The sequence below is a fragment of the Mus caroli genome, unplaced genomic scaffold, assembly GCF_978045245.1.
Source record: "Mus caroli unplaced genomic scaffold, Mus_caroli_1 scaffold_4, whole genome shotgun sequence".
Lineage (NCBI taxonomy): Eukaryota > Metazoa > Chordata > Mammalia > Rodentia > Muridae > Mus > Mus caroli.
In genome coordinates, this window is record NW_028227259.1 from 123,836,863 (window position 1) to 123,859,275 (window position 22,413).

At 50.2% G+C, this 22,413-nt stretch overlaps 1 long non-coding RNA gene across 3 annotated transcripts in view; it reads right to left on the reverse strand.

The window, feature by feature from the left end:
- LOC110295429 (uncharacterized) overlaps positions 1-22,221 on the reverse strand; it is a 59,653-nt gene extending 37,432 nt beyond the window's left edge. For all 3 annotated transcript variants that reach the window (XR_015046996.1, XR_003836720.2, XR_003836719.2), the window contains exon 1: positions 21,991-22,221. This is a non-coding gene — a long non-coding RNA (uncharacterized LOC110295429). The remainder of the gene's footprint in view (positions 1-21,990) is intronic.
- Positions 22,222-22,413: the final 192 nt, after the last annotated feature.

The following is a 22,413-nucleotide window of genomic DNA, read 5'->3' on the forward strand; positions in this document are numbered from 1 at the left end:
GAGATAAGTGTCTCTCTCTCCCCTTGTCCTGGAGTCAGTGCCCCTATTAGTTTTCAAGTCTCGATGTTTGATTTCGAGTCTAACTGATGTCTTTTCGACATCCCGACCCCCCACCCCCAGGCCTGTCTGCCCATATCTTCTCCAGCCCAATGGATAAGAAGGAGCCCACTGTCAGATCCATCTAGGAGAAAGAACTCTGGAGTGAAGGGCCATTCCACAGGTTTAGACTGTCCCTGGGAAGCAGGGCCAGCAGCTATGGACCCAGGAGAAACCTCCAGTGACCAGGACAGAGCAATTCAAGATTCCGGGGTCCTGAGGGCCTCCTGCCTCCCAGCACAGCTGGGTGTGGCTGTCTACACCCCCCCCAGGAGGCCACTCACTATGGTTACTCTGCTCTTATTCAATCATCTTCAATCATCATAGGAGCCTTCGATGCCTGCCCAATACTCTGGGTCATTGGGGTTCCTATGGCCTCTGGTCCCCAACTGGGGGCTGGGGAAGGGGCTGTAAGGATGGTGAAGGATGAGAAAGGAAGATGGGATGATGGAAGGTAAGATTCAGGGAGCAGGGAAAAGAGAGAAAGAGGGCAGAAAGGGAGAGAGAGAGAGAGAGAGACAGACAGACAGACAGACAGACAGACAGAGACACCAGCAGACAACCAGAAAGGCTAGGAGAGACCTGGGCCAAGAAAGGAGAGAGATGGAGAAAAGGGAGAGAGAAATGGACAGGCAAGTCAACCAAGGAAGGAGGCTGGTGGGAAGGGAGCACTTAGAGGGAAACGTAGGAGCAGGGGCAGGGGCAGGGGCAGGGGGCAAATGAGCAGCCAGATACAGACCTCTCACACTCTGGATGTAGGTGTAAGATCATATAGTAGAGGGTAAACCCCTCCATTAAAGCACAGTTGAGCTTCCCAAACATGGGCTCCTGAAGCAGCCTCTAGCTCTGGTAGACACAGCTTCCAAAACCATCAAGAGCATCTAATGGCAGCAACTTATAAAGGGGTGGATGACTCTGGAGACAGTGAGAGAGGTTTCCAGATAGCTCCAAGTTGGCCTTGGGGTGGAGGGTCAGAGAGCATGGGCATGACCTCCAGAGGGGTGGGGGAAGGGAGGGAAGGGGAGGCCAGTTTTCCTTTGTGGTTTCCCTCCTCACTCTGAAGTTGTTCTTCTCCCCTAGTGCAGGAAACACTGCTTGGCGCCCTTGCATGGCTCAGAAGAAGGCTCTCCCCTAGTTTTCTCCCAGAGTGCACTTGACCAGAAAGAGAGTTGGATACCCAACTTCCCGAGGCATGCCCTTTTAGAGTGATGGGGTGAAGTGTTGGAGAGACAGCCCTTACCCCATTCAAACTACTCTTGTACCTCAAGAAAGTATTTTATTTATTTATTTGCTTTCTTTTCTTTTTTCTTTTCTTTTTTTTTTTTTTCAAGACAGGGTTTCTCTGCGTAGCCCTGGCTGTCTTAGAATTCACTCTGTAGACCAGGCTGAACTCGAACTCAGAAATCTGCCTGCCTCTGCCTCCCAAGTGCTGGGATTAAAGGTATGCACTACCACTGCCCTGCACATTTTACGTGGGGGGGAGGGTGCTTCAGCACATCTGTGGAACTCAGAAGATGACTTTGAAGAACAAATTCTTTCCTTCCACCTTTACGGGGTCCTAGGGATTGAATTCGGGCTGTCTGGCTTGTGTGGCAAGCCGCTTCATCTTTTGAGCCATCCCACAGGTCCAAGAAGGGTATTTTTTTTTAATTATATTATTTATTTTGTGCATGTGTGCACACATGTAGGACACATGGAGCGGTCAGAGGACAATCCCAGGAGTTAGTTCTTTCCTTCCAACGTGTGAGTCCCAAAGAAGACACATGGGACATCAGGTTCGACTGTAAATGTCTTTAACCGGCTTCCAAGAAAGGTATTTTAAATGAGACTCTTTAATGGTAGCAAGAAAAAGATTCTTACATTATTTCTTCTTCCTCTGTCTCTATCTCTGTCTCTCTCTCTCTCTCTCTCTCTCTCACCCCTTCCCTCTTTCTCTCAAATACTTATATTTGCTTTGCTTTCATAAACAGCTGATAGTTTGTTTTAAAAGAACACAGAGAGAGGGAGGGGTGCCTACAGGGCAAAGAGAGAGAGAGGTGGAGTGTGAGTGTATGAGCGAGCGTGCATTCAGGCCTCACTAGCAAGTAATAAACAAGGACCTGCTTCAGGTACAGACAGCTGGGAGGGGGATAGGGAGGAATGCGAAAGCAGATTTACACCTGTCCTCACAGTTACCATGAGGACGCTTAAGGGCTCTAGAAATGACCCTTGGTGCCGACTTGTCTGGAAGCCATCAGCCTGAGTTTTGAAGCAGGAATCTTCAAGTGGGCAGGAGGGTAAGCTCGGGCCCCACCCCCATCCCCCATGCCCCAGGCCTGCCCCCCTCCCTCATGAGGTTCCACAGAGCTGAACCTCCCACAAGGCAAGGTAGTCCAGTCGCCTATCCAGCCCTCTCCTTTTCTCTCAGTTGATAGCAGCACCGGTTTTCACTCCTGCTGAGGGCTGGGCTCTGGGCAGGATTAGCAGCCGGCTCCTAAACCACCCTTGTCTTCCCTCAGGAGCTCTGTCTGGCCCCAGTCCAGCCAGCTCCTTCCCCTACCATCAGCCACCCTGGCCCACTGTCCAGACAGATGAGTGACTGACAATACGCAGACCTCCCTGGAATCCTGCTTCTGGTCACCACACAACACTGGCCTGCAGGAGCCGGAGCCCAGGCAGAGCTGCCCTGCCTGAAACTTGTTACCACCTCTCAGAGGCTGTTGAAAGCCCCACTCAGCTGAGCCCTTCAGGATGGGGACCCTGGAGCCAGGGCACTCAGAAGGGATGTTTGACACCTGCCCTGGGGACTCTGAGTCCCTGACTCTCTGCCCCTGGCCCCATAGAGGTCTAGGAGGGTTGAAAGTGGGTAGATTACAAACTGTCCAGATACCAGAGAGGACATGGTGGGGAGACCTAATACTTTGCAGGGATCAGAAGAGGATGCTGGCCCAGCCTCCATTGCCTTATTGGTAAGATGAGGAGGTGGCAGAAAGACCACGTTGTGTGTACTATGAATGTTTCAGCTGCTCAGAGCATTAAAAAAAGTGTGTGTGTAAAAAGTGTGTGTTGTTCAGAACATTTACATATATACATATATATACATATGCAAATACATAAACATATATATGCATGCTCTGTTTTGTGTGTGTGTGTATGTCCGTGCACATATCACATGTGTAAGTGACTGCCTGTAGAAGCCGGAGAGGGCATAAGATCCCTTGGAGCTGAATATACAAGCAGCTATGAGCTGGTCTTTGTAGGTGCTGGGATCTGAATTTGGGTCCCCTGGAAGAGTAGTCATTGCTCTCAACCATTGACCCATCTCTCTAGCCTCCTACACACCTTTAAATAACCTACTCATTTTATCAAAACACATCATGGTTGACCAAGAAAGCTTTGGGTGACTCTCCCTAGATATCTGTGGCAGGTTAGCTTCCAAGACTGAGATAGCAAAGTCTCCAAGTTTTCATAGGAACTAGAATTGGTATTTTGATACTAGATTAAAACCCAGGGTCTTTGGAATTCTATGTGTGCCTTCTGCCACTGACGGCACTCGGAGCTTCTGCATGTGGCCTCTAGCTGACTTAAGTAACCTAATAACGTATAAGTCAGCTGATCTCAACCTATGGGTTGTGACCCCTTTCAAGGGGGTCCCCTAAGACCATCAGAAAACACAGGTATTTACATTATGATCCAAAACAGTAGCAAAAGTACAGTTGTGAAGTGGCAATGGCAATAATTTTATGGTTGTGGAGTTACCACAGCACGAGGAACTGTATTCAAGGGTCACAGTATACAGAAGGTTGGGAATGGCTGGTACAAACGCAACGAACATGACAGCTGTTACAGTGTGCTGTTGGGGGGTAAGAAGGAGATAAACTCTTTTCTTAAAACGATGTATTTATTTTATGTATATGAGTACATCATTGCTGTCTTCAGACACACTAGAAGAGGGCATCGGAGGCCGGGCATGGTGGTTCACACCTTTAATCCCAGCACTTGGGAGGCAGAAGCAGGCAGATCTCTGATTTGAGGCCAGCCTGGCCTACAGAGGGAGTTTCAGGACAGCCAGGGCTACACAGAGAAACTCTGTCTCCGGGGGGAAAAAAAAAAAAAAAAGGAGAGGGCATCAGATCCCATTACAGATGGTTGAAAACTACCTTGTGGCTGCTGGGAATTGAACTCTGGAAGAGCAGTCAGTGCTCTTAACCTCTGAGTCATCTCTCCAGCCCTGAGATAAACTCTTGACGCTCACTGGGCACGCAGTTGTTTGTCCAAGCTTTCCCATACACCACACACCATGGCAGACCCGGAACATAGGAGAGCCAGGCATACAGCTATTCAAACCCAACAGCTTTCCAGGGGGAGAAAGAAACCAGGGAAGGCAAAAAAGGAAGCCACAGACACGGGAGGCTAAATCTGACCTGTGGCTCTGATCATGAGGGAGGTCAGACTATGTGAGGAGAGGCACAAAGATGAACTTCATCACCAACATCAGAAGGATGGGCCGGGAAAGCCAAGTATCTTCCTCTAAAGCTCACCTGCCCAGGAAGCAAGTGGAGCTTTAGGGGTGTGATGGCGCCTATGTGTTTCAGGGTGTTTTACTAGTAAGGTGGTGGTGTTCTGTGTTCGGATTTAGATTTTTCTAGGCTCTGAGCTTGTTTGAACTTCAGAATCCCAGCTTGAGCCTTGAGCTGTCTTGTCTCCACCATTCCTGCAAATGCCTCTCTGCCTTTTCCAGACACAGTGTGGGCAGAGTTGAAGATCTCTGAGGATGCTTTATTTACTTATGTAATAGGTCCTGCTGAAATAGGGTCTTACTCTGTAGCCTTGGCCCACCTGGAGCTTGAGATCCTTCTGCCTCCGCCTTCTACACACAAGGATGACAAGCATAGAGCACCATGTTAACTAGAATAATTTTTAAAGGCATTATAATAAGATGTTAAGTAAGAGAACAAAACAGAAGAAAAATAGAGAGGCTGCAGGTATGACGACTTTGGAAGCAGAAGAAGGACCATGCATTTGAAGCCATTCTGAGCTATATAAGAAAGTTCCTGACCACCTTGGACTACAGAGTAAGACAACTCAGCCCCTCTGTCCCCTGACCCCTTTGGCAAGATGTTTTCTTTTTGCTGACCCATAGAGGTGCATGCCTTTAATTCCAACACTTGAGAGGCAGAAGCAGGCAGATCTCTGAGTTCGAGGCCAGCCTGGTCTACAGAATGAGTTCCAGGGCAGCCAGGGTTACACAGACAAACCCTGTCTCTAAATAAATAAATTTATACAAATATGATGCCATATATGGAAACGTCTCCCCCAACCTCAGGTGTTGGGAGCACATTGAAAATATGATCTAAAAGAAAAAAAATTACTTCTAAACAGGCTGATGCAGGAGGGTCACAGGTTCGATGCCGGTCAGTCTGGGCTACATGCTGAATTCCATTCTACCCTGAGCTACAGAATGAGGCTGGGACTTCAAATAAGTACAAACCAAACCTAACCTAAACAAATTGTCTTTGGGTTATGTATACAACACGTGAATAAATTTTGTTTTTAGACCAGGGTGCCATCCACAAAATATCTCATTATTATATAAAATCAAATATCCTTAAATCTAAAAAAGAAAGCCGGGCGTGGTGGCGCACGCCTTTAATCCCAGCACTCGGGAGGCAGAGGCAGGCGGATTTCTGAGTTCAAGGCCAGCCTGGTCTACAAAGTGAGTTCCAGGACAGCCAGGGCTACACAGAGAAACCCTGTCTCGAAAAACCAAAAAAAAAAAAAAAAAAATCTAAAAAAGAAAAAGAAAGAAAAGAAAGGAAGGGATGGAAAGAAGGAAGACAGAAAAGCTAAGCAATTCTAGGGGTTTAACACACCCAAGGGCTGGGGGTGTAGCTCAGTTAGCAGAGGATCTGTTTGGCAAGGACAAAGCTCTGTTTCCAACCTCCAGAACCACAGAATTGTGCTGTGGCGGGACACACCTATAATCCCAGCACCCCAGAGGTAGAAGCAGGAGGATCAAGAGTTCAAGACCATCCATCCTCTGCTGTATATGGAGTTCCAGGCCAGCCTGAGAAACAGGAGACTGTCTCAAAACAAGAAGCAAAACAGCAAAACCTAATTCCTGAACACTAACTATATGCCCCAAGTTAGGCTTGTAGTTGAGACTCCTTGCCATGTAGCCTGTAGCAGGGGCCACTTTGTTCTGTTTCTGAAAGGTAATCGAGGCTTACAGAGAAAGATCAATGGACTCATTCAGGAGTTCTGGGCTCTAGGCCCCGCTCTTTGAAGGAGGTATACCAGAACCTTGTTAGAGTCCATGGCTGCAAGGGTCTGCAGAAGCATAAGTCATATTGGAGCTCACAGGCATGCAGAGTCAACCATGTCTACTCTGGAATGTTAGCCCCTCGCAGCTAACTGGCAATAAATAGTTGTGGGTCCCACCTAGGGGACACTAGAATCACAGAGGTTGGTGTGTACCATTCTAAGTGTGGAAGGGGAGACGTGTTCAGTGTGCCCCTTCAAGATGTGGCTTACCCCAGAAGCAAGTGTAATCCTCTGGGAAGCAATCACAAGAGGCTCCAGTCCTGAACCTCATCTACACACTGCACTCAGGTCACCAGCCAGCCCCTCCCAGTCCTGCCCTCTTACATAGGTGCAGGGAAACCAAAGTTCCAAGCAGTTGGCTTTGTAAGCCTAACAGAGGCAGCCTGCAGCCTACAGAGCCTTTTGGGAGTGAGGGGAGCCTCTAGTGAGAGGCAGGACTCTACCCCTATTGCTGCACAAGCACCTTGAAGCTTTGAGCCACACCATCAAAGGAAAAAAAAAAAAAAGGACCTGGTTCAGGCTGTAGTCTGAGAGCAGGGTTGCCTCTACAACCCGGGTAGGGGTGGGTGGGTTTGATAGGTATCTAAGCACATCCCGGGAGAGGCAGTTTACCTGGATGTTTGGAGGAAGTGGGGAAGAGAGAGAGAGACAGAGACAGAGAGACAGAGACAGACAGAGAGACAGACTGGTTCCTTATCTAAAGGAGGTAAGGCAGTAAGAGAATTCTGGGGACACTCTTGTTGGTCCTAAGCATTTGCTATCAGGCTAAGGCAGGAGCACACCTGTGTCTTAAGTTCCCTAAGAAGCCAGTGGCAGGAGGAAGGGCACAGCTAGCCAGTGGGATTTCCAGCCTTTCCTCTTTTGCTGTGGGACTCCAGGGAAAAAAAAAAGAATCCCAGTGCTCTGAGCTCATTGGAGGTTTGTGACGAGTGTTTCACTTTCCTCCTTCCCGGGATGCCCGCTTCAGGCTGGAATGCCCAAATCTCCACTGAAGCAATTGTTCAAGGAGCTTGTCAAGTGGGAACTCGGTAGGCCTCAGTAAATACTGAGCTGTGTATAGGTCGTAAATTCTTAAGGGAGAGGACAGTGTTAGCAAATGTCTTCAAAATCTTTCATTATTTCCCAGGGCTTTGGAATCTCAGATCTGGACCTCAGATCCGGATGGCCCAAGAAGGAAGAGTTCTATCTAGTGACATATAGCAGTCTCTGACCTCCAAAGTTGGGGGTGGAGGCCGCATTCCTACAGGTCCCTCTCAGTCACGGGGCTCAGACCATCCCCAGCATCTCGAATCCCCAGATGCCTCCAGCCTAAGGCTATGGCTCACAAGACCCTCGATCAATCCAGTCCGGGGGGGGGGGGGGGACTGGAGAGAACCGGAAAGAAGAGGGGGGTGACGGCCAAGATCAGAGGGGAAGAAAGAAACGGGGGTGGGGGGGGTGGGGTGGGGGACAGACCGAAACAGACAGACAGAAGGAGGAGCCGGTGCTCAGGGCGCCGGGCCCAGGCGTCCAAGCCGAGCTTCCCGCCGCGCCACACCCGGCCCAAGACCAGCTCCCCACCGACCCAGTGACCCATTCGGGCTTGCACAAAACCAGCGCCCTAGGAGTCCTGGCCAGACCGCTGGGGCTTGATTCATTTCTTGACTAATTATCTGGAGCTCCTTGGTTCCTTCTTTCAGGGCTCAATTAATTCCCGACGGGCGGTGGGGAAGAGGCTGTGTTGAGGAGGCACCGCCTGGAGCCCCTTTGTGAAGTGCTGTCTGGACTATATCGATCTGGACTATAGCGCGCGCGCGCGCACACACACACACACACACACACACACACTTGTCTGTACATTTTTTTAAAAATCTTGAAAATCTCCATTTCCAAAATTTAGGTTTTGTCCTCCAGCCACTTCCCTGACCACCACCAATTTCGCAGCTCTTCTGGACCAAGCCCCAAAGCCAGTGAGATACCAACTTGGGTGTGGTTCCACTGGTAGAGTGCTTGCCTAGAACACAGGAAGCTCTGGGGTTGATCAGCACGCGAATCCCTAGCACTGGGGAGATGGAGTGGAGGCAGGGGGATTGGAAGTTCAAGGTTGCTGCATAGTGAGTGATTCTACAGTAATGGGGGTGGGGGTGGGGCGAGGGGGTGAGAGTAATACCCAGTCATCAACCAAGCATCCCCATTGAGATTAAAAAGGCTCAAGAAGAAACTGGCTGTGCAGCTATGGGCTTCTAGGTGCCCCAGTGTGTCAGTAAGTTACCTGGGGCAAATGAGCTTCTCCGTGAAATTACCTGCCTCTTCCGAAGAGCAACAAAAATGCATCTGGGGTGTGAGAAAACTGTGGCCATTCTTGTTCCCGGGAGAATTTCTCAAATAATTGTCGGGAAAAAAAAAAAAAAACTTATTTGAGTGAGCAACTGGGAGCAGAGATGGTCTGGAGTCTGATTGGAACCCTAGAGATTCAAGGAGGGAATCTGCCCATGTCTGGGAAGTCCGAGGACCAGGTGATACGTTCAAGCCCTCTATCCAGGATGGGAGTGAGATGTGATTCCCAGCCTTGGCTGCCTGAAGGCTCATCAGAATGTAGCTAGACTGGACACTCAGCTTCCTGGGAGCTAGACATGAAAAGCCACCTTCTGGGTGGAACCCAGCAGGCAGCCATGAGGAAGAACTGTCAGTTTCAGTGGAGGGAGAAGATCCCAGTCTATTAAGTTGACCTCACAGTGGGGTGGGCTCTCTCCCTCATCCTAACGAAGTATAGGGTGAAAATATAGACAAAGTCAAAGTGCCTTCCTTCCCAAAGCTGCTGGAAAGTGGCTTTCTCAGGCACCAGAAGATATCAAAATCACTCCTGCCTTATCCACCAGTCTCACCTTTATTCATTCACAAACAAACAAGCAAAAACAAAAAAACAAAACACACACACACACATAAACCAACTTCTCATGTGTGTCCTGAAAAAAAAAATTAAAGGAGAATTCGTCTATCCAGCCAATCAACAAACACTCAAGGATCGAGTTACCTGGAAAGTGCTCTAAGGCATTGGGACACTGATGGGGAGTGGGACTGACAGGAGTGGGAAAAAGGATTGTGGGATTCCCTGCTATTTCAACAGCGGTGCTGTGGAGTGAGCCTCTTAGAGGTTTGCGAGGAGGTCTCAGTCCACTCAGAAGCAAAGTGCTCACACTGAGTGGAAGCAGTTAGATCACAGTTCTGGAGCAGTCCGAATGGTGATGCGCTTCACCCTGTGGGGACCTGGCTGTCGGACCTAGTTTCCGAAGTTCCCAGCAGCTAACCTTCCCAGGACTGAAAACCTGCCCAGCGTCACCTTGCCACTGTCTAGTGCTACCTTTTTTAAGACCTTGGAGTTAACTGTCTCTCCTTCCACCCCATGCTTCCTAGATCTTCTGTTTTCTTGTCTTCAAAATGGGCTAAAAAGTATTCTTTTTTTAACCCCAGCAAAGAAAACTCAGGATGGCCAACCTGGAAGGAACCCTTCCTCCCATGAGCTTCCAGAATGGTGTGCAGCGTCCAGGACTTAGAATCTACTCAGCAAACACTTGTGGAATGTTGCCCCCCGTTTTCCAACACTTACACCAAGCTTTCTTTCTATCATCTCAAAATAGGTTTGTTTTTCCTGGTCCTGTTCTGCACATTAGAATCCGTTTGGAGAAGCACTAATTCCCTTAAAATGTATTTTTGGAACTAGACACAATTCTTTTGTTGTGTTGTTGTTGTTGCTTTTTCTTGCTATAGTGCCCAAGCAGATCTCCAACTTGCTGTAATCCTCCTGCCTCAGCAGCATATACCACCACAGGCAGCCCAAATGAGTATTCCCCCTTTAGTCTCTGTGTCTTCTTTGACATTCTTTTCATCCTCGAATGACCACTTACTTAAAACCTGGCTCTGATAAAACTGATAGGAAAGCCAGGTCTCCCGCCATACCTCCGAAGCTCTGTGAGTGAGACAGAAAAGACTCTCTCTCTCTCTCTCTCTCTCTCTCTCTCTCTCTCTCTCTCTCTCTCTCTCCTCTGCTCTGTAAATCACCTGGACTTCAAGTTCAAGTCCCAGCACATGTTTGAAATGTTTGAAGTCTTTCCAATGTGGTAGACCAAGCTTCTCTCTTGCATTGAACCAGCCATGGTTTTGTGACAAAATCTTGATGTGTAGCCCTGACTGGCTTCAAAGTCCCTGTGTAGAGTAGGCTAACCAAGATCTTGCAAGGGTCCTCCTGACCCTGTTTGCTCAGTGTTGGGATGACAAGAGCCACTTTTAGCCTGAGGTTTAAAGTTGTTTTTAAAAAGATTTATTTACTTGTTTATTTTCTGCCTATGAGTGTCTTGCCTGCATGTATTTAGGGGCGCCCACGAAAGAGTCTTATCCCCTAGAACAAAATCATTGTTAGCCATTATGTAGGTTCTGAGAACTCAACCTGAGTCCTTTGCAAGAGCAACAATTGCTCTTAGCCACTGAGCCATCTCTCCAGCCTATAGTCTGAAGTTTTAATGACTTTGATGGAGTCTCTTCTAGGACCACTGAAGCCATCTGACAACCTGCACTGTCCAGACCCCAAGATATCCTGGACCCCTTAAAAGTAGGAATCCTGAAATCCAGAGTGGATGTTCCCAGTCCAGCGTCCACCCCCACCCCACCCCCCTCCCCGTTCCCTCCCATTTCCTAGTGTGCCTCCTGTGAGTCCCTCACTTCTGCCCAGCAGCCGGAGAGTGAGGAAGGATGGGAGAACCAAACTTTGCAAAAAGGGGCACAGTGCTATGGGATCTGGGAAACCAAGTGCCTTTTGGCACCTAGGTTCTTGCTGTATTCTCCCACCATCACCACCACCATTCAACTAGCACGGAACTAGAACAGGTGGAGTCTCAGAGTATTTCCTGGCGGCCTCCTGAGTCTGTGATGAATCCTGGTCTTTTCCAGCCTCCCCAGAGGATTCACTTTCCAGATCTGTCACTCATTAAATGACCCTCTTCCTCCCTGGCCTTCCTAGCTTTGGCCTCTGCAACTGCTGAGGGTGAGGCTCAAAAGCGAAGCCTTTCTCCACAACCTAATGTGTCCCCAGAGATTCTCTCAGTCCACGGGAGGCACACGGAGAACCAGGCTCCCGTACGCCAAATTTTCCCCAGCGCCATCCAGCGGGCGACACGGCAAAGGCACCTTCTTCGGTGGTCCCCAGAGCCTCTCCCGAAGCAAAAAGTGGAGGGGTTCCCTAGTGCCCAGCAGTTCCTCCCCATCTCTTCATCCTCAAAGTAAGGTACCCCTCTCTGTCCTCGCTCTGCCTAGGGTTGATGGGGTTCAACCCTATTATTTACACACAACGTGTACAACTGGCAGGGAATGGTTCAAAAGAGGGGGGGGGGTATTTGCAACACTACTCCCCGGAGACTTCCCTGTGGCAGATTGAGGATTCAACCTGTGCTGGGTGACGCTTGCAGCTCCCGGCACGGCAGACATGTTAAGTCCTGTCTTCCTAATTGTAGCACCCATGACCTTATACTGGCTGAAGTCGGGCGCCTGCCTCTGCCCTTACATGCAAGCAGATTTGGGAAAACTTCATCCCCCTGCTCCGGCGCTTCCCCAAAGGCAGCTTCTCCCTGCACCTAATCCTGAAAGCAAAGGCGGAAAAACACTACTTTCATACATGAGGGATGTTATCGCTAATTTTTTTGGAAACGTGCCTAGGCACACACACATTACATATATTATTGAGCGGGTTAGTGGGAGACTTAAAAACACTGAATGTCGGCAAGAAGGGCATATTCTCCAATTCCCTGGTAATTTGTAACAGACAGACTTTATTGCTCCAAGAGAGGGTAAGTGTGTAGTTACAGCGTTAATTTAACTCTGTCTATATGGATCAAATAGGCGTGTGCCCGTGGGGTGCGATTGCAATGAGTTTTTTAATCAGAGATTTAATTTCATATTCTGGGCTACTTAGAAAGCCCATATGTATACACCCATGCCCACAAAGAACATTTGAGAAATACAGATGTGATATTCTCTGACGTTTAAATAGCGCAATGGAACACAAGCTCCCAGTTGCACCGAAGCGCGTCGCAGTAAACTCCGCAGGCATTAGGCGGATCTACTCTTGATGTTCAGATCTTCAGAGTCCAGACCGAGAGCCAGACCAACTGCTCTAGATTTGAATCTGAAGCCTGTCTTCTGATATCCCAACCAAGAACTCTCTTGATCCCAGTTCCCTGCCCCCTTCATTCCTCCTAGAAAGACTAGATTAGATAGATAGATAGATACTTTTTAAAAAATTCTTTCACTCTAATATCTGTTATACATATACATACATGCACACGAGCACACAAATCTATTCTAGTCCTTTAAAAACATCATAGTCTACAGCCAAAAGGCCTTTCACCGACTTCAACAATTCTTAAATTCTAGATGGAGAAATGAAACAGAGAAGCCTGTCGAGGTTACTCAGGGCATGAATGCACGAACATAAAAGTGAAAAAAATTCCGTCATATTTTAACTTGTCTAATAGAAAAATCTTAACTCCACTGGACCGTGTTTCCTCCTCTTCCTCCTGCTTTCAAAAAGACTACAGTGTGTGCAGGGCAGGGGTGGGGGTGGAGGAAGCCACTTAGAATGAAAAGGAAAAAGAAAAAAGAAAAAGAAAAAAAAGAAAAAAATTCGAGGCGATATTTACACCTGCGAACTTTGGATGGTTGTATTCGGCCCCAATTGGTTTAATTGTAAATCTTTTCCTCATGGCCCCCAACTCCTGGACCTCGCGCGTCTGGGTTTAATAATGCGTCTCCCGCATCCCCATCAAGGCCTAGCTGGGAGGGAAAAAAAAAGACAATTCCTCCAGCCCCACCCCTACCCAACTCAGAGGCTATCCCTGCCCCTTCTCCAAACCTTTCCCCAAACCCAAGCTCCGGGAACCCTTAGACACGTGAAAAGCTCCGAACACCAGGAGATGTTTCAAAAGCAAAGCCAAAAGAAGTAGGGGCCCTTCCTACCTTTTCCCCCTGAACCTTTGGCTTGGGCACCGGGGAGCAGGGATCCAGGAAGGTCTGTCTATACAGTAACTCTTGGACTGTAAGGTTAACTTGTTTCCGGAATTAGAGGCCGTCAAAAACGAAAAGAAAAAAACGCGTAAAAGCACCCAGCAGCAGCGGGCAAGGACGCATTCTCCCGGCTTTCAACTCGCCCCCACCCCGCTGTTCACCTCGCCTCTTTCTCCGGTCTCTATCCAAGGGACAGTTGCTTGTCCCATACTTGAGAGACTGAAGGTGCATGCCTGTATCTCTCTCAATATTTTTTTTATTGTTTGCGTATCTCCCCACCCTGCAAGACTTTCCTCCACTCAAACCCGGCTTGTTCTTTGCAAGCGGATACTGAAGTTCACCGTGAAAAGGAAAAATAGAAATAAATGATTTTTTAAAAAATGATGACAGTCTTGGGGGGAGGGGGCGCTTCTCCTTGCATCGCTACAATGTCGCTTTTTGTTTTCAAAGATCAAAAAGAAAAAAAAAAAAAAAAAGACCAGTATACCCAGCTAGAGAGGTGCTGGTGCCGCTGGGGCCCGCAGCTGCAGGAACAGAGCAGGTAACCTGCTCTTAATCACCTGCGCGGGTTCCCGGGTCCCTGTGAACCCGGTCACGATCGTAGTCACTGGGAAAGACCAGCTGGGTGTTGTGGCAACTCTGAGCACCAAAGTGACTTTTGGAAGAGAGAACCAAGGCACCCTGCTCCACCCCCGGATGCAGTTGAAATCGGAGGCAGAGAGTGTTTTCTGGGTTCGCGTTCTGCAAGGCCTGGATCTGAACAGAGGCTGCTGCACCTTCGGGGCTAGGAGTTTGGGTAAGGAGGGAGGGACATTCTGTGAGACCTCTAGCTCCTAGGAAAACTACTGAAAGTCGCTTCTGGGGTGCTTCGGCTGCCCCTCACCCACAGCCTCTTCCTAGGGAGGCCAGGGAAAGAGCGCAGGTTTCTCTCCGCTGCAGGAGGTGGACTCTATTCAGAGAAAGAAACTCTCAGGAGAAGCGCCCTCACAACCCAATGTTCTCTTATTACCCGTTTCCCTGTCCTTCCCCTAAAAGATAAATGACAACCCCTCCTCCCTGAAGAAGGAAGAAATGAGAAACTTCTCCAAGCTGTGTGTATTCAAACTTCAAATTAGGGACCTTTAAGGGATTCTAAGATCTTGCCTAAGGCCTCCAGTGGGCACTGGTCATTCCTTCCATACCACACAAAATGTAGGGCAGCTAAAATATGCAGGATCAGGTGTACATACTGGGAAGACTGGGTGGCTGGGTGAAACTAAAGTCACCCATAGTAGAGGCCTCCAGTCCTTCAGGGTGAGCAGGGGATGAATAGGATTTTCAGGGAAATGAGTCTATATGTAGCACTCCCCTTGCTGAACAGTATCCACAGGTAGAGAAGGTGGAGGTAGCCCAAGGGCTGGGACTTAATCCACGTTTCTGAGAAATGGGTATGGCCAGTTTGCCTGGCTATGGGAGAGATGTTTCTGGGCAACCCAGACCTGGACTGAGAATCTTAAATCTAAGGGTGGGCAACAAATTGTCAAGCCCCCTACCTGCCAGTAATATCAGCAAACCAGGCTCATTAGCTGCATGCCCCAGGACTTCCGAAGATGGCTTTGGAAAAGATTAACGTTTTTGCATCTCCCTAGGACAATTCGAAGAGAGAGACGTAATGCATCTTCAGCAGGAGCCCTTCAGATGACTGTGCCGCCAAAGCTGCGATTACCCCCAGAGGACAGCTCCATCTTTGGGGGCTATTCTGAGTACCACAGGCTCTCCCTCTCTGGTCACCCTAACCACCTTTGGGAGTCATACAACCCTTACCATTGGGTCCATGAGCAAGCTGGGTGTCTGGCAAAGAGGTAGGAGAAAGCTAACAGACAGGAGAGAGGAGGAAGTGGGGGGGGGGGGCGGAGCACAATGACAACGCCTGTGTTCCCTGCTGCTTTCATTTGTGTCTTTCTTAGAGATAAATGAAGCTACATCAGGCACCAGTGAACTCTGGGCTCTGTCCCGGTATAATTGAAACCCAGTATGGGGGGCGGGGGGGGGCACGGTAATGGATAGTGTATTCAGATTAAAAGAACGTGTTCTAGGCAACCAGGGGACAGTTAGTTCAGCAGATTTGGAGGCACCCATCTTTCTTGGGCCTGTCAACCTTCCTGACAGTAGTGGCCACTGAATTTGCCATGCTTTCTCCCTTACACTCTCCTCTTGTCCTCCCTGCCCTGTCTGCTCCCAGAGGGTAACACTCTGAGACCTCAGGAGTCCTGGCATTTAATAAGGAACACCAGCAAAAGCCGTAAAACTGAGTTCTGAATGGCATCTTCAATCTTCAGGTGAGGGCTGGAGACTGCCATGGTTTTTTTTCTTTCATTCTCTTAAAAGGACTCTCTTCTCTCTCTCTCTCTCTCTCTCTCTCTCTCTCTCTCTCTCTCTCTCTCTCTCTCTCTCTGTGTGTGTGTGTGTGTGTGTGTGTGTGTGTGTGTGTCCCCACTCTCTGTCTCTTTCTGCCTCTCTCTGTCTCTCTTTCAGTCTGGTGTGGATCATTGAGAGACTGTTTACATCCTAATCTGGAAAGATGGTATTGAAGAAAGAGGGATGTGGGGTGGTCAAAATCCCTGCGGGGTAAGAGTCAGCTCTGGCCTGCATCTTGTAGATTCTAGGTCAAATTAAAAGAAAGAAAGAAATCACAGCTCTTTCTTTCCTTGTGAGCTCACTCCTGCTAGAGTGAGCAATATCCATTGTGTTACCTGTTTTTTTTTTATTGAGTAAAACACACACATGCACACAGAGACAGAGACTGGATCTAGATGTTGGTGGGCTTGACATTAGGAAACCACAGTTAATTAGTTCCTTTTCCTGGAGGGAGGAGCTCTGAAGATGAATAAAGCCATCACACACACACACACACACACCCCAGACTCCCACATTTTCCCCTCCTTACTGCCCCCCACTTCTACCTATCTGAATCACTAGCTATGTTCAAATTTGCCATTTTCAGAGATGATCCTCTCTGATGAGAGGTGAATGCTAACAAGAATAATGTGGAGGGTGAAATTCCTCCATTTCACCTCTGCCAGAACCATATTTCCATTAACAGGAGGTAGGATAGGCACCGTGAGTACATAAAGAATGACCTCTTAGAAGCAGGAGGTAAACCAACCGGCACCAAGAAAAGCTTGGCAACTAAAGAGCTGGCTTCCTCAAGCTGGAGAGTGCGGACCATTGTCTCGCTCAATCACCGCCTCAGACTCTAGTACTGGATCTCCCTGATCAATAATGTAGAAGAGTGTCAGAGGACAGAGAAGAAACGCCTTACAGGAAAGGCATGCTGTTATGCAGCAAGCCGGGAGCCAAGAGCTGGGCTTTAGAGCCTGGGCTACAACTCCTCACTCTGGGCTCTTGCCTTAGAGAGGGGAGCAGATCCCTGGGCATAGGAATCAGATACAGTCCCCACCCCCTTTAAAGTGACTTTGGAAAAGTTAAGAGAAGGTGAAACTTGCAGTTGAGACCAAATGGGGCCAAGCAGAGTGTCTTTATCTGCCACCAGCCAAAGCCAGGAGGCAAAGGTGTTTGTTAGGACCCTGGGAAGTGGTATCTCCAGTCTGTCAAAGTTACTGGAAAAGTGTGTGTGTATGTGTGTGGGATGAGTCACAATGATGGGGATGGGGGGGGGGGCTTAGAAAGAGCCGAAATATCTTGGGGAAACAGACAGATGGCAAATCAAAAACAAAACAAAACAAAACAAAACCTAAAAACCACAAAGGCACAAGAGAAGCATCAAGAACTGGGTGCTAAGGGACAGAAATGGAACCTGGGACCCAAGAGGATGAGAAGAAGAACAGGGAAGGAAAGCCAGAGAAGGGTCACACTTGTGCATTCAGATAACTCTTTTTGGACAGGAACAGAGACACGGGGTGGGGGGGGCGGGGAGAAGAAAGGAAGAACAAGAAAAGAAAGAAGGAAGAAAAAAAGAACAAGAGGGGAAGGCTAGAAGGAGGAAAAGGAAAGAGGTGCTATTCTTTGCCCTGTTATCCAGCACAAAGGGTTGTGCTTGTACTAGGCAACTTTTCAAGGATGCTAGCAAACCCTTCCTCAAAGCACCAAGTCACTAGCCCAGGGAGAGCCAAGCTCTCCCAGTAAGTTTTAGAGAACAGGAGGTAAGGGAGCCCCCCTCCCCCCAATTCAGGCTCTGTCTAAGATGGCAGACCAGTGTATGGGGGGCGGGGGCAGATACGTATGTTGTTGTGCTGGCTGGGAGGGGACCTGAAGTGTTAAGGTACACCAGGTGTCCGGAAAGAGGCCAGGCTGGACCCCCGACAATAAAGAAATCCTGTCCACCAACAGAGAACAGGAAAGGAGAATGGGGATCCTACACTCAGCTCCAGGCAGTCTTTTTGTTTGTTTGTTTGTTTGTTTGTTTGTTTCTGTTTTGTTTTGTTTTTTTGAGACAGGGTTTCTCTGTGTAGCCTCAGCTGTCCTGGAACTCACTCTGTAGACCAGGCTGGCCTCAGAAGTCCGCCTGCCCCTGCCTCCCAAGTGCTGGGAGTGCCACCACTGCCCAGCAGCTCCAGGCAGTCTTAAAGTGTACCAGTGTCAAAGGGACTAAGATCCTAGGATCAAATCAGCCAGGACATCAGGCCCCCAAAGAGCCATTTCTGCCCTGCCAGGCTACCAAGAACTTCTCTTCCGTGGAAAAGTTAATGTCTTGACTTCTCCTAAATTCATCCTCAGGCCCCAGACCCCCAGGAGAAACCCCTTGCCCTACAGCCGCCAAGATAGCCGATAGACAGACACCTCGGACTGAATAAAGCTGTGTGGTGAACAGGAGCGAAGGTTTAAGAGGGCATAAGAGTGTAACAGTGTAACAGCACGTCTCACGGAGTCCAGCCAGACCTCACACAAGCAAAGAGACTTTCTAGAGCAGTTCTAGCCAACCACCCTGCTTACTCCCCATCCTTTCCCTCCCCCCGCCCTTAAATTTCAGATAAACACCATTCGGTCACAAAAGGGTCAGTGTGTCTATCCCCTTTAAAGTGTGAGGCAGGAGGTGCCATAGGGAAAATGGAACATTGCAGAGGCGCCTTCCCGTTTCTCTGGCTTGCCATGCCTCCTGGGACAGTTGGCTGAGGCATAATCCCCTTCTCACCCACCCACCCCCACTTTTGAAGCCCCATATCTCCTCTTTTGCCTCAGAAGCTGCCGGTATTATAGTGTTTTTATCTTTTTCAAAATCCCAGGCCCTTATAGTGGGAAGGGAAAAAAAAATCCTACTGCCAAAAGCGAGAGAATATTTCTACTAGGGGTAATGGGTCCCCATCTTTCACCCATTTTCCGATTTTGTTGGAAAGACTGGCTACGTTCAATCAAGGAGTCCAGAAACAGAACCCGTAGCAGCTGGAAGCTCACGAGGGGGCTCGAGGCCCGCTAACCTTGTAGCTTCTCCAGGAGGCCAGGCCTGCCACAAGCCGAAGCAAGACTCTGGCCAATGTTTAACCCTAATGCAGTGGCCACCAGGCCCCTTTTGTTTGTTCGCAAATTAATCACCCAGCGCAAGGCCGGCGCCAGAGTGGGTTTATCACCCACCAGGAGGGGGGCGCGGCGGGCGCGTAACGACGAAGAAGAGTTCGCACCTTCCTGCTTTTGATCCTAGCTTCGCCGTGGCCTCCCTGGCAGAACACGAGCCTCCAGGGGCAGCGTCTGGGAGGTCAGTCATAATTGGCGGAAGTTTGTAGACCATTAGCAACATGTAGACATTTTCGATTCTGAATCCCGCAGCAAACTTTCCTCCACACCCACGCCCTCCTCCCCCTTTCCCTGGCGCACTGGAGTGAGAGGTGGAAGCTAGAGAAGTGGCAAACTGGGATGACCCTAGGGTTAAGTTAGAGCTACAGTCAAAAATAGGCAACTGAAGGGTGTTTGTGTGCGGGGTGATGTGAGGGGTCAGAAATTGCTCTGGTTCCAACGCTGCAGCCAAAAAAGCAAGGCCAGATTATTTGCATGCAAAGTCATCGAGCTCGTATCGGGTTTGCAGAGCAGACCCTTGAGGCCAGAACTCTGGGTACCGGTTGCCAAGGTCTCTCCGGCTAGCCTGTGGACCCTCAGGGCACCGCGTAGGTGACCAAGGGGTCAAACAGGCTGCAGTTGCACACCATTTTCCTGCACTCCACGCGGGAGCGCAGAGATTAACCGGCCAATGTCCGTAAAGCAGATCTGGGTTCTAGGGCGGCTCTGGCCAGAGTGGCTAGGCAAGGAGGGGGAGGGGGAGCCTTCTGCCAGCAGAGAATCCGCGCTGACCCCGGTGGCCCGTGCTGAGAGGGCCCTGGCCTGGCCTCTTGTACTCTCCAGCAATCTGGAACAGGGCCTAGGGAAGGGGTGTTAGCGAGCCACCGTCTTTGGTACCACCTCCTGTTTCCGTTTCTCTCCCTCTTTCTCCCTTCTCCACCGTGAGCACACGAAAAGTCAGAGAAGGGGAAAGAAAGGGGCGAGATGGCGGGTCACACCAAGTTCAAAGAATGACTCTATTCTCATTGGCCGCACCAGGGAAAGCTCAGGGCTGGCGCCAAACGCTCTTAACCTTGTACATCAAAACACGTAAGACTGGAAAAGCTCGTGGCCTCAAATGTCCTGCCCTACCTGGGAGAAGGAACTGCCTATTCTCCCAATAGCTGCTAGTTTGGACCTGCAGTTGGGAAAGGGGTCCTGGGCGAGGAGTTGGGGGAGGCCTCCAGGGGAAAAATCTAGGTGCTAATGGTCCACACGGAAACATTCAAAGCCTAATCTCTAGACCCGGAAACCAGCCTCCTTTCTGTTCCCTTTCCAAGCAAAGGTCTTGTCCCAGGAAAACTAAAAATTCTGCTAAGTTGCCCTCCATTTAAACTGGAATGTCCCAGTTCGCCTCTACCCACAAACAAGGACTGCAGGCTTGCGAGGGGAGTCCTACAGGGTCACCCAACCAAAGTCTGATCGGTCAGTTGGCCTTCCTCCCCACCCTAGGATGAGCGGAGACCTTAGTCTCCCGACATCTGGGTAAGTGGGGGTGGGAGACGTTTCACGGTTTGTTTTACAAATTCGCCCCCGACGTCTGCCACGATAAGTCCCCGGGATAGAGAAGGAGCGGAGGCACCCAGAGATAAGTGTGATGCCTGAGGAAGATACGAGGCTGGTGCACCTCCCCCAAGCAGCTCTCCAAGCCCAGAGCGGCAGCTCCCCACCGAGCTGGCCCGGAGGTGAGGGCAAAGGCTCGCAGGAGACAGGCCCGCAGTTCCAGGCGCTCATTTATTTCAGCTGCTTCGTTCTCTCTACACCCACACCCCGATCCGGGTGGAACACCGGTGTCCGCATCCGAATGGAAGAGGAGCTGGGCTCAAAAGGGTCAGTAAATACATTTTTTAAAAAAAGAAAGAAGCGAGCCGAGCGTAGACTGGGCCAGGCGCGCAGGCCTTGAATGCATTTGCGTGGTTTATTTTTCCGCGTGGGGGCTCGGTCTCAGTGTGTCGGCGCGCGTTCGGGCCCAGAATCCCAAGGGGCATTTGGGTCTCTGCACGTGGCTGCGGGTGGGGAGCAGGCAGCGGGCAAAAAGATTGGTGGGATCCCCTGCGCTAGTGGCTCGGGAATCCGAAGCACCCGAGCGCAGGAGCTAGAGGATCTGACTCAGAGAGGTAGCTGGGCGGTTCCATGTGGGGCTCCCTTCTGAGCTGCGCGAGCCTGGAGCTTTTGTTAAGACTTATTGGCTGAAAGGAGAGGTTCGGCGGCCGGCTCAGCTAGCCCGGGGCCCGGGAAAGGGAAGAAGCTGCAGATCGCACAAGAGAAGCGGCCGCGGGCTTGAACTGTAGCGCTCGGAGCGCGCGAGAGGCGAGCGCCCCTGCCCGGCGCCTCGGAAGCCCGGCAAGCTGCCTGGCTCCCGCCCTCGCTCCCTCCCCCTTCCTCCCTGGCCCAGCCTCCTCCCCGGATCCCGGGGCTTGGATGGCTGAGGCCTTTCAGACGTAGGCTGAGCTGAGGAGCCCGGGCGAGCTCTGAGGCTGCTGCGAACTCTCTTCTGGATCAGCCACCTAGAGGCGACTTTGGTGAGCGCGCGGCGCCCTGGTGGCTCCCCGCCCTCCCCTCTGATCATGTTGACATAAACGCAGGACAGGCCGTAGTACCGCGCGGCGCAGCGACGTTCCAGTTTCCGACACCTTCTTTTTATAACTCGGCTCTATTCCCCCAGCACTCGACCTGTGAAAACCACGCCTATGCAGCCACACAATTGGTCCGAAAGCGTCAAAGAGCCAATCAACAAGCCTCGGGCTCCCGCAGCCCACAGCGCAGCCCGACCGTCCAGAGCCGCCGAGCAGACGCCCGGGGAATTCTAGAGGCGGAGGAGGGTGGCGAAGTGCTCGCTCGCTCTCTTTCTCTCTCTCTCTCTCTCTCCCTCCCTCTACGTGCCTACTCCAGCTCCTAATCACTCCTTTCTCTTCCTTCTTTCCTTTTTTTTTTTTTTTTTTTTTGCACCCGTCTTCTTGAACCTCCCTCGCCCTGCGTGCCCGGACGCTGATTTTTTTAATTTATTATTTTTAGGAAAGCGATTTCGCTCACGTTTTTTTAGCACAAGGAAGACAGCCGGGTCCCCGAGGCAGAAGATCGCAGGCACCATTCGCTCGCCACCCAGACACTGCGCGCAACCCGGAGCCAGAGAGGAGGATCTCGAACCGAAGCCAGCTTCGCAGTTCTAGTTTTGAAAGCGCCGCTGGAAAGGGGCTTAAATCGCCTTTTTTTTTTTAAAGGAGAGACTTTTCCTCCCCCCCTTGATCTTGCTGCCTGTGAAAGCCAGAGTCTAGCTCAACTAAGACGCCTCCTGCGAGAAAGCCAGAGAAGAGCTAGGGGGCGGGGGAAGGAGTCGAAAAAAAGGTTTAAAAAAAAAAGTCTCCGAGAACCTTGCGCTTTGGCAACAAAGAGCGTGGGAGCCGGGGAGCCACCCCGGGAAAGAGCTGCAGTGTCTATTTCCAGCTAAGCCACAGG